General features: G+C 43.0%; 1 non-coding gene across 1 annotated transcript; it reads left to right on the top strand.

Annotated features, from left to right (window-relative positions):
* The first annotated feature begins 363 nt into the window (after nucleotides 1-363).
* LOC111814324 lies at nucleotides 364-468 on the top strand. The gene has a single exon (XR_002819342.1). It is a non-coding gene; the product is annotated as a U6 spliceosomal RNA (small nuclear RNA).
* The last annotated feature ends 7,838 nt before the right edge of the window (nucleotides 469-8,306 follow it).

Below are 8,306 nucleotides of genomic sequence, written 5' to 3'. Positions count from 1 at the left end.
CTAGCTTCCCAATATGTTTTTAAACTGTGCTTACTTCCCAATTTGTGGGACAGATTGAACAAACAGACCATTTATTTAACTTCTGTCTCTTGGAAGATTCAATCAATGTGTTTCTACTCAATGTGAGACCTTTTGCTAAGTGCTGTTAGGAATGAGGTAATAGACCACGATCAGACCTTATGGCATAAGGTATTCTTATGCTAGAGAGTGTAGCTAAACTCATAATGCATAGGACAAATACTTCGAACCCCAGCTACGATGAGGCCGAGGCAAACAGATAGCAAGTCTAAGGCCAGCCTCAGAAATGCAACAAGACTCTATCTCATCAAAAACAAAAACAAAAACAAAAAATGAGCTGAGAGAGTACTCACTCCAACTGCACATACATTGCAATTGGAATGATATAGAGAACATCAGCAGAACCCTGCACAAGGACAACACCAACTTCGTGAAGAGTTCCATATTTTTGGAGAAAAGGTAGGAAAAAAAGAAAAGGGAAAGATCATATAAGTATATGCACAGAGGGGCCGGAGAGATAGCTCAGTAGAATAAACGCTTGCCTGCAAGCACAAGGGCCTGAGTTCAACCCCCAGTTCTTCCCCTCCTCAAAAAAAGAGTATATGCACAGGATAGCTAAGACGATTGTACTACTAATTTCTATCTTTTTTTAAGGTAGGAGTTAATATTTAATTTTTTTTCATTTATGTATGTGGTACAGGATTTCACTACACAGATCAGACTCGTAGTGATCCTCTTGTGTTCAGCCTCTATAGTTCTGGGATCACAGGCATGCGCCACCACTACCATGGACTCAGTCACTGGCTCAGCGTGACCCCGGGTGGGGCTGCCAAGGCACGCAGAAGCAGAGATTGAACCCCAGTCCTTATACTTGCCGAAGCAGGCGCTTAGTCTGCTGAGCTATGTGGCTGGCCCAATGTTTAAATTTTTTACTTTGACCAATTCAAAATAAAGTATATTTGAGCAACTACGTTGAGGACAGCGTGTGCACTATAACAATCACAGTTGAATACCTTTTACCTTTTGTTTTTTAAATATGTATCATTTCTAATGCCTTATCTATTATTTTTATACTCTTTTTAAAGTGAGTTTGAAAAAATTAAAAGAACAAGGGAAAAAATTAAGGTTTATTGAAAGAAAGTTAATGTTTAATTGATCAAACTTGCATGCATGTATCTGATAATCTGAGCAACAAATTTGATAGCAATGTTTTGGCCTTTTTTTGTTTGTTTGTTTTTGGTGGAACTGGGGATTGAACTCAGGCCCTTGCACTTGCCAGGGAAGCGCTTATTCCACTGAGCCATCTCCCTGGCCAACAATGCTTTTAGTTTTTATTTTTTATTAATTTTATTGTGAAAGAAGTAGCAATGAGACAATTTCAAAACAGATTAGTAGAAGTTACAATAATTAATACATTATAGCTTGTCTCCGTAGTAGTTAGATTAGAAGATGCAGACACAATATTTTGTCTAAAAACTATTAGTATAAATCTTCTCATTGAACTAAGAGAAAGTAACTATATATCTATCCTATTTTGTATATACATATATATATATATTTTTCTTTTTTACTGCAAAATGGACCTTCATTTGTATCCCCCCTTTTTGTTTAGTTTTGTCAGAGATGGGTATTCCATTGCCATTCAAATATTGTAGGTGCATGAATTCAGCAAAATAAGCTAATATAGTCCACTAGTCATAATAGTAGTGGGTTGATGATAACAATATGTGATATAACAGCCATTGTTAATTTCTTATTTTTGTTTTGAAGTTCTCTACCATTTTTATTGTTTTATGATGCTTTGTTTTTGTCTTTTTTTTTTCTGTTTAAAATACATTTTTTTTTTAAAAAAGATAAAGGCGTGGACCCGGTGTTGAGAACATATCTCAATGCAAAGACCCTGAATTCAATCTTCCGGAACACAAAGATTAACAAACAAAAAATCAGAATATGTTGCATATGTAAGAAAATGTCAGTAAATGGGGTGTGAGCACTGGATGGTAGAATATTTCATCAAAGATATAGACGTATGTCAGTAATGATCAAGCAAACCAAAATGTCTTCAGAATTAGGACATCTCTTAAAATCTTTACAAAACAAAATGAATAGTATAAGTGCCATAAATTTTGTCTTTTGTTTATTTGTTTTTGTATTTTTAAAGTAGGGTCTACAGGGTGTTTAGGGTCTCACTACTAGATCGGACTTGTAGTGATCTGCATGATTACAGCCTCCCAAGAGCTGGGATTATAGGCGCGCTACCACGCCCAGTCTCAATCCCATCTCAGTGGGCCCCGGGAGAGGGGCAGGCATGGCTGGCCCAGGATCAACCCCCAGCCCCTGCGCCTGCGCCTGCTTGCAGGTGCTTCAATCCGCTGAGCTACTTGGCCAGCCCTGCCGTAAGTTAAATAGAGAATTCCACTGGTGGAAAAGAGCAAGAGTTACCATACAGAAAATACAAGTTTTCTGGATCACAAAACTGGGCTTATTCAACGACAGTAGCACATCCCTGTAATCCCAGCACCCTGAGGTAGGGAGATTTTGAGTTCAAGTCCAGCCCAGGCAACTTTACAATTTAGCAAGACTCTATCTCTGAATAAAAATTAAAGCCCTGGTGGATGTAGCTCAATTCAAGGGGTTGATTCCCTAGTACAGAGAAAAGCAAGGGAGAAGAGGGGAAGGGAAGAAGGAGGAAAGGAGGGGAGCGGAGGGGAAGAAAAGGGAGGGGAAGGGATAGGAAAGGCAAAGGGATTAGAATTCATCTGAGTGTGGAGCTCAGGCCTAGGTCATCTGCTTAGCAGGTGCAAATCCTTGGGTTCCACCCCCAATTCAACAAAAAGCAGCCTAGTTTTGCACGTGCTCGTGACTAATTGATGGGCATAGTCCCAGTATTATCTAATCGGCACAGCTGAATTCCCAGAATGTTGTGTGGGTGCGAGGCAACCACGCTGAATCACAGAATCCTAGAAAGTGAGGGCCATAGAAACCAAGACACAAGTTCCTTTTCTTAGATGGAGAAACAGAGGCCCACGGATTCCAGATCGCTTCAGGCAGGGACAAAATGAGTGAGTCATACTTGCACCAAAGCCTTCAGAGTCTGCGCTTGTTTCTTCATGAAAATACTGCGCAGTCCGTGTCAACGCTGGCCCTCGGCTGTTATCAACAGTGGGAAGCCGAAGGGAAAAGAGATACGGACAGGAAGGAGCTCACCTTGGTCACACCTTCACCCACTCACCTGAGGATTGGGAGCGCTTTGTATTTCCTATGTCTTGGATTTTTAAGTGCCAGGTACGGTGCCCCATCTGTGGAAGGATCTCAAAACTGTTGTTATAAAACCATTTCGCGGTTTTACCGTGGGTCATACAGCCACGATGAGTTCTCCAGGGGTGCTTTCCAGCAAAGCACCAGGAGCCGTGTGCTAGGTGTTCGCTGCCTAGTGGGTTTCAGTAGGCGTAGGCTGGGCGGTGTACGTTTCCCTGAGCAGGAAGCTGGAACACGTGACAATCCCAGGCTGAATTTACATCCCAAGTAATTCCCCCGTGCCAACGCGAACTCTGCCATAAAACCCACTTCTGTCCGGCACGGCGCAGCTTCCAAGCGGCGAAATCACTTTTCACCCAGTCGGTGTAGAGTGTGATGTCTGGATTTATTCCCAGGCAGACCTGAAACCTTCAGAATGCTTTTCGCATGTGTCACGTGTATGAGGAATTGCTCCCACTCAAATTCAACCTCTTTGTTCTCAAAGATTGTCATGGTCAAAGGAGAACCTCAAGATGTCATTGGTGAGTAGCCCGTCTGGCGCTGGGCCTCGGGGCAGCTTGGGGCCATTAGCTGATTCTGTGGTTCTGTAGGCAACACATCCCAGATGCCTCGGGGTCCCTGCGTGCTTTCCTTTCAGAATCCAGGGAGCTGAATTTTCTGCCCTTTACAACAACTTCAATGTGTTTTCAATAAGAGAAACCAGACCCAGGTGCAGTCATCTTCCGCAGCCGTAAATTTCATAAAGAACACATTCCTTTTCCCCCTTCCCCGTAGAAGGCTTCCGAGACTCGCCAGGCGCCCCGGTCCTTGCTGCGGAGGCATAACCCCGGAGGACCTCGGTGCAGGAAGACAGGAAGACAGCGCAAGCCCAGCCCACCCTTGAATGGCGCATCTGTGCGGACCATCTGCAGAGACCACACCTGGTAACTCTCCTCGCGTCTCATTTACACACCCCCAGGTCCCACGGCCCGGCCAAGACTGACTTCTATAATGCAGGCATCTGAGGAAGACTGTGGGATCCTCTCCAACTTACCCTCGCAGATTGTGCCAGTGGGCATACAGGGCGGACATGCTTCGGAAATAGACAAATGAGTTCACTGTAGAAATGAAAAAACAACAACAACAACAAAAAATGACGCATCTGATCAGATAAGTGAGCTGTCTCCTATAAGACCACTAAAATACTAGAGTAAAATTACAAATGGAGAGTCTCTGTTAAGAAAAATCTTTTAGAATGTTTGAACTGGGTTGCCAGCTAATACAATTTTCATGTAGTAAGCAAGTTTATTTGAAGAAGGACATACTAGCATCGACCTAAGGGTGTGTTCTCTTTGCTTTAAAAATTAATACCAAAAAGTCAAGGTCAGACAAGGCAATTGAAAATAGTAGGATGATATGCTATTGTGCAGCTGTTGCTGAAGCATAAACCAACATTTTATGAAATCATGCACTTAAATTTTTGTCTGCAAAATTAGCTCCATACGATGAGTCCGTCCTCATAATTCAGCATGTCAGAAGTGTTTCTGATTCTCCTTATCCTGAAAAGAAGAAGGAAGGCTTTCACCATGTCCTAAACCTTGAGAAAAATCCTTTGTGATTTATCCCATTTTGTCTGACAAGAAATATAAAGCAATAGTCAGGAAGTGGTCACTTCAAAATTTAGTTGCCTGCACTGAAGAAAAATTGGATAATTATGAGTCTTACAGGTGGTAAGAAGCTGTTTTCTTGTGCTTCTGACTACATACTGGTTTGGGTGACCTGAAAATGCCCAGGTGAGACTCACTGAGTGGAGGAGGCTGGGAAGAACACCTTCACTCCTATGAGAAACACAAAGTCTACAAAAATTAAAATAAAAGTAAAAATCGCTTCTTGGTCTTTTGGCTAAGATCAAGTGTAAAATAAAAGTAAAAACATAAATACTAGCAAGTGGGGAAATGGAACCTTTGTGAAGGGAAGTGGAAGAAGAGATGAAGAGGAAAAACAGAAGGAGAAAGGAGGGAAATAAAAATGAATTAAGATGGACCACGTGCTGGGAACACTGTTCCCAGGGTGACAGTCTTGGGAGGTGTCTTGGTTACCCTTCTCTTGTTGCTAAGACAGACTACCCAACACTCAAAATTAAGAAGGAAAGGTTGATTTTCCCACTGTTGGTGGAGGTTTCAGCTCATTCTGGACTGGCTCCAAGGCAAGGTGGCACACGGCAGAGGGTAGCAGTCCTTGGTGGCAGAAAACAGGCAAAAGCAACAAGAGTGAAAAAGGAAGAGAAGCAGAGAGCAAGCCTCCTTCTCTCCCTCTGATGGTATGTGGGCTACCTGCCCCCGGGGTGGGAGGTGCACTCTTGCCATAATCCCCTACGTACTGAGTCAGCCACAAACTCTTTGAGGGTTTAGGGGGACATTGAGCCACAAAACATCACAGGGAAGGTTGTAGAGCCTTCCGACAGAAGTGAGGGCTTGTGGGTCACTAGAGGGCACTCCTTTGGAAGAGAGGAAGGCAGCCTCATGGGACCCTGAGGAGTTCCCAAAAGAGGGTTTTTCTAAAAGCTGGAATCTGCTTTTGGCATCTTCCTACTAGTTCCTGATGTAATGCTTAGGGCTGAGAGTGTAGCCCAGAGGTACACACATGCATAGCCTGTGGGAGCACTGGGTCCAGTCTCCATTACTGGGACAAAGAGAAAAGGAGACCCTATGTGCTTGGGCTACTGCCATCCCTGATGAGTGCAGGCACGCCAGAGGGGAGCCCAAACCCTCAAGCCAAGAGCTCCCTCTTCTCTCTGTAATATTTTTGCCCTGCCCCAGATTTCATTATAGCAGTAACAACTTGACTCACGACTTACTTCAATGTACCTACCAAACCAAAGGATATTTTCCACTGTGGGTAAGCAAAATGGAGCACAATTCCATGTCCTATAGATGCATAATTATACCCACTCTCCCAGTCAAAGCAAACCCCATCTCTTCTGGAGGTCTTTCCCTTTCTCCTATGTCTTAGGCAACTATACCAATTTTTCCATTGCAGCTACCCAGGTAGGGGTCCTCAAGGGGTTTTCATTTATCTTGAAGGAGCGGAGGTTATTTAAAATATGAATTACTAGAACACGTGTGCTTGGGTATTTAATGAATTTCACTTAGTTTTTCATTGATTCCACACCCTCATGAATCCACTGGATTCATACCAGCAAACCTATAGCTTTAGTGGTCCCAATACCAGGACCACCGGAGGGGCCGCATTCACCACGACCCCTACATCTCACGTTTGTGATGTTACATTCTGTATGGCTTTGGCTTACTGTCTGTGTAAAACACCTAATAGCCAGGCATGGTGATTCATACTTATCCTTCCCGCATCCTGGGAGCCTGAGGTGGGAGAATTCCATATTCAAGATCAGCCTGGGTCACTGAGCAACTTTGTAAGACCTGAGAATAAAAAGTGGCTGGGGATGGGCATAGCTCCATGCAAAAATCCTGGGGGTTAAATCTTTATTAGACAGGGGGCCAGCGAGATAGCTCAGTGGTCTAAAGCACCTGCTTAGGCAAGCTTAGTTAAGTGTGCAGGGAACACGGTTAGATCCCCGGCACCATATGCTGCACCAGGCCCTTGCCCAGGGTGGGCTGAGCGGGACACACAAACACACACACACACACACACACACCTTTATTAGACAGATTCTGTATTCAATTCCCAATATCACAGTAAATAAATACGTAAAGTGAAACCTAAGCTATGTCTAACCTTCCTTTGTAAGTTATAACGTTATATCATACTGCTGTCTACTTGTCTGTACTAGCGATTATCCAGTGTATAGTAAGAAAAGAAAATCAATGTACACCCATCAATATGAGCACCTTTTCAAAATAGTCCACCTGAAATATGTATGTAATCTGTAAGGGGAAAGATAATTTAATTAGATTTATTAAACGATTATGTAGATACTGTGTCTCTGTTTCTGTCTCTTTCTCTGTCTCTCCCTTTTCTTTTCCCTCTCCCTCACCCTCTTCCTGTCTCTGTGTCTGTCTGTCTGTGTCTCTCTCACTCTCAAAAGTAGTTTCAGAAGTATAAATGCACATCCCGAAAGAAAGGGAATGCTCTTCCAATTGAGGTTCTACTCAACTGGACCTCAATGCAATTTGGTTTAGACAGTGCAGGTGTAGCCCTTGGGTTTGATTCCAAGCCCGTTAATTTGACATTAATTTCTAAAGTGCAGGAGGCCTGTCTCTTCCTATCACCGTGAAAATAATGATATCGATATTTACAGCCAAGACAGGTCACCTCAGGGAGTTTCTGACCCCGGTCACAGCAGCTGGCTGAGGTTGGCGGGGCAACGAGGTCAAGCCCTTTCTTAATTAATCTGGAATCATTTGAGCATCACTTGTGATTTTCAGTAATTGCTGTCTTCCTAAATTGACACATGGGCTCTGCTGTGTCTCAACTGCTCCACATAATCCCGCCATTGTTTCTTTTTCTTTTTCTTTTCTTTTTTCTTTTTTCTTTTTTGTCCTCTAGAATGTTTCAAAATGTGAACTTCCTCTTTGACAATTCAATGTCATGCTTTGCAGAGCTACAGCTTTGAAAATTTACACACATACACACACACACACACACACACACAGAGAGAGATGCACCAACTCGTGCTATATCTGAAAAGCATGTGTGTCCCTGTTACTATGAAGCAAAGCCCAGTGAGCTCTGCACCACCATGTACGTTGCTTTGGGCACTTGACAAACACAATTAGGTGGAAATACATCATAAACTATCAGAGCTGAGCAAGCATGTGTCATTAGAATAGAGCCTTCATTTTCAAAGGGCTACATTTTGAGATTTTATGTTAGTGTGTGTTAGCTATACAGATGGATGGATTTTATTGTGGAAGATTTGTACATGCTTGTATCATGCTTTGGTCCTTCTCATCATGCCAGCATCCCTCTTCCCCTTCCTTCCCCCTTCCCTAGGCTTCTTTCTTCTTCTCTAATTGTTCTCTTTCTATTTTTTTAAAAACATATTTAGTACAGGGTCTACAGGGTCTCACTAC

The sequence above is a fragment of the Octodon degus genome, unplaced genomic scaffold, assembly GCF_000260255.1.
Source record: "Octodon degus isolate 3935 unplaced genomic scaffold, OctDeg1.0 scaffold00291, whole genome shotgun sequence".
NCBI classification, from domain to species: domain Eukaryota; kingdom Metazoa; phylum Chordata; class Mammalia; order Rodentia; family Octodontidae; genus Octodon; species Octodon degus.
Note: the sequence above shows the minus strand (reverse complement) of the source record. Positions and strands in the feature narration are given on the sequence as shown.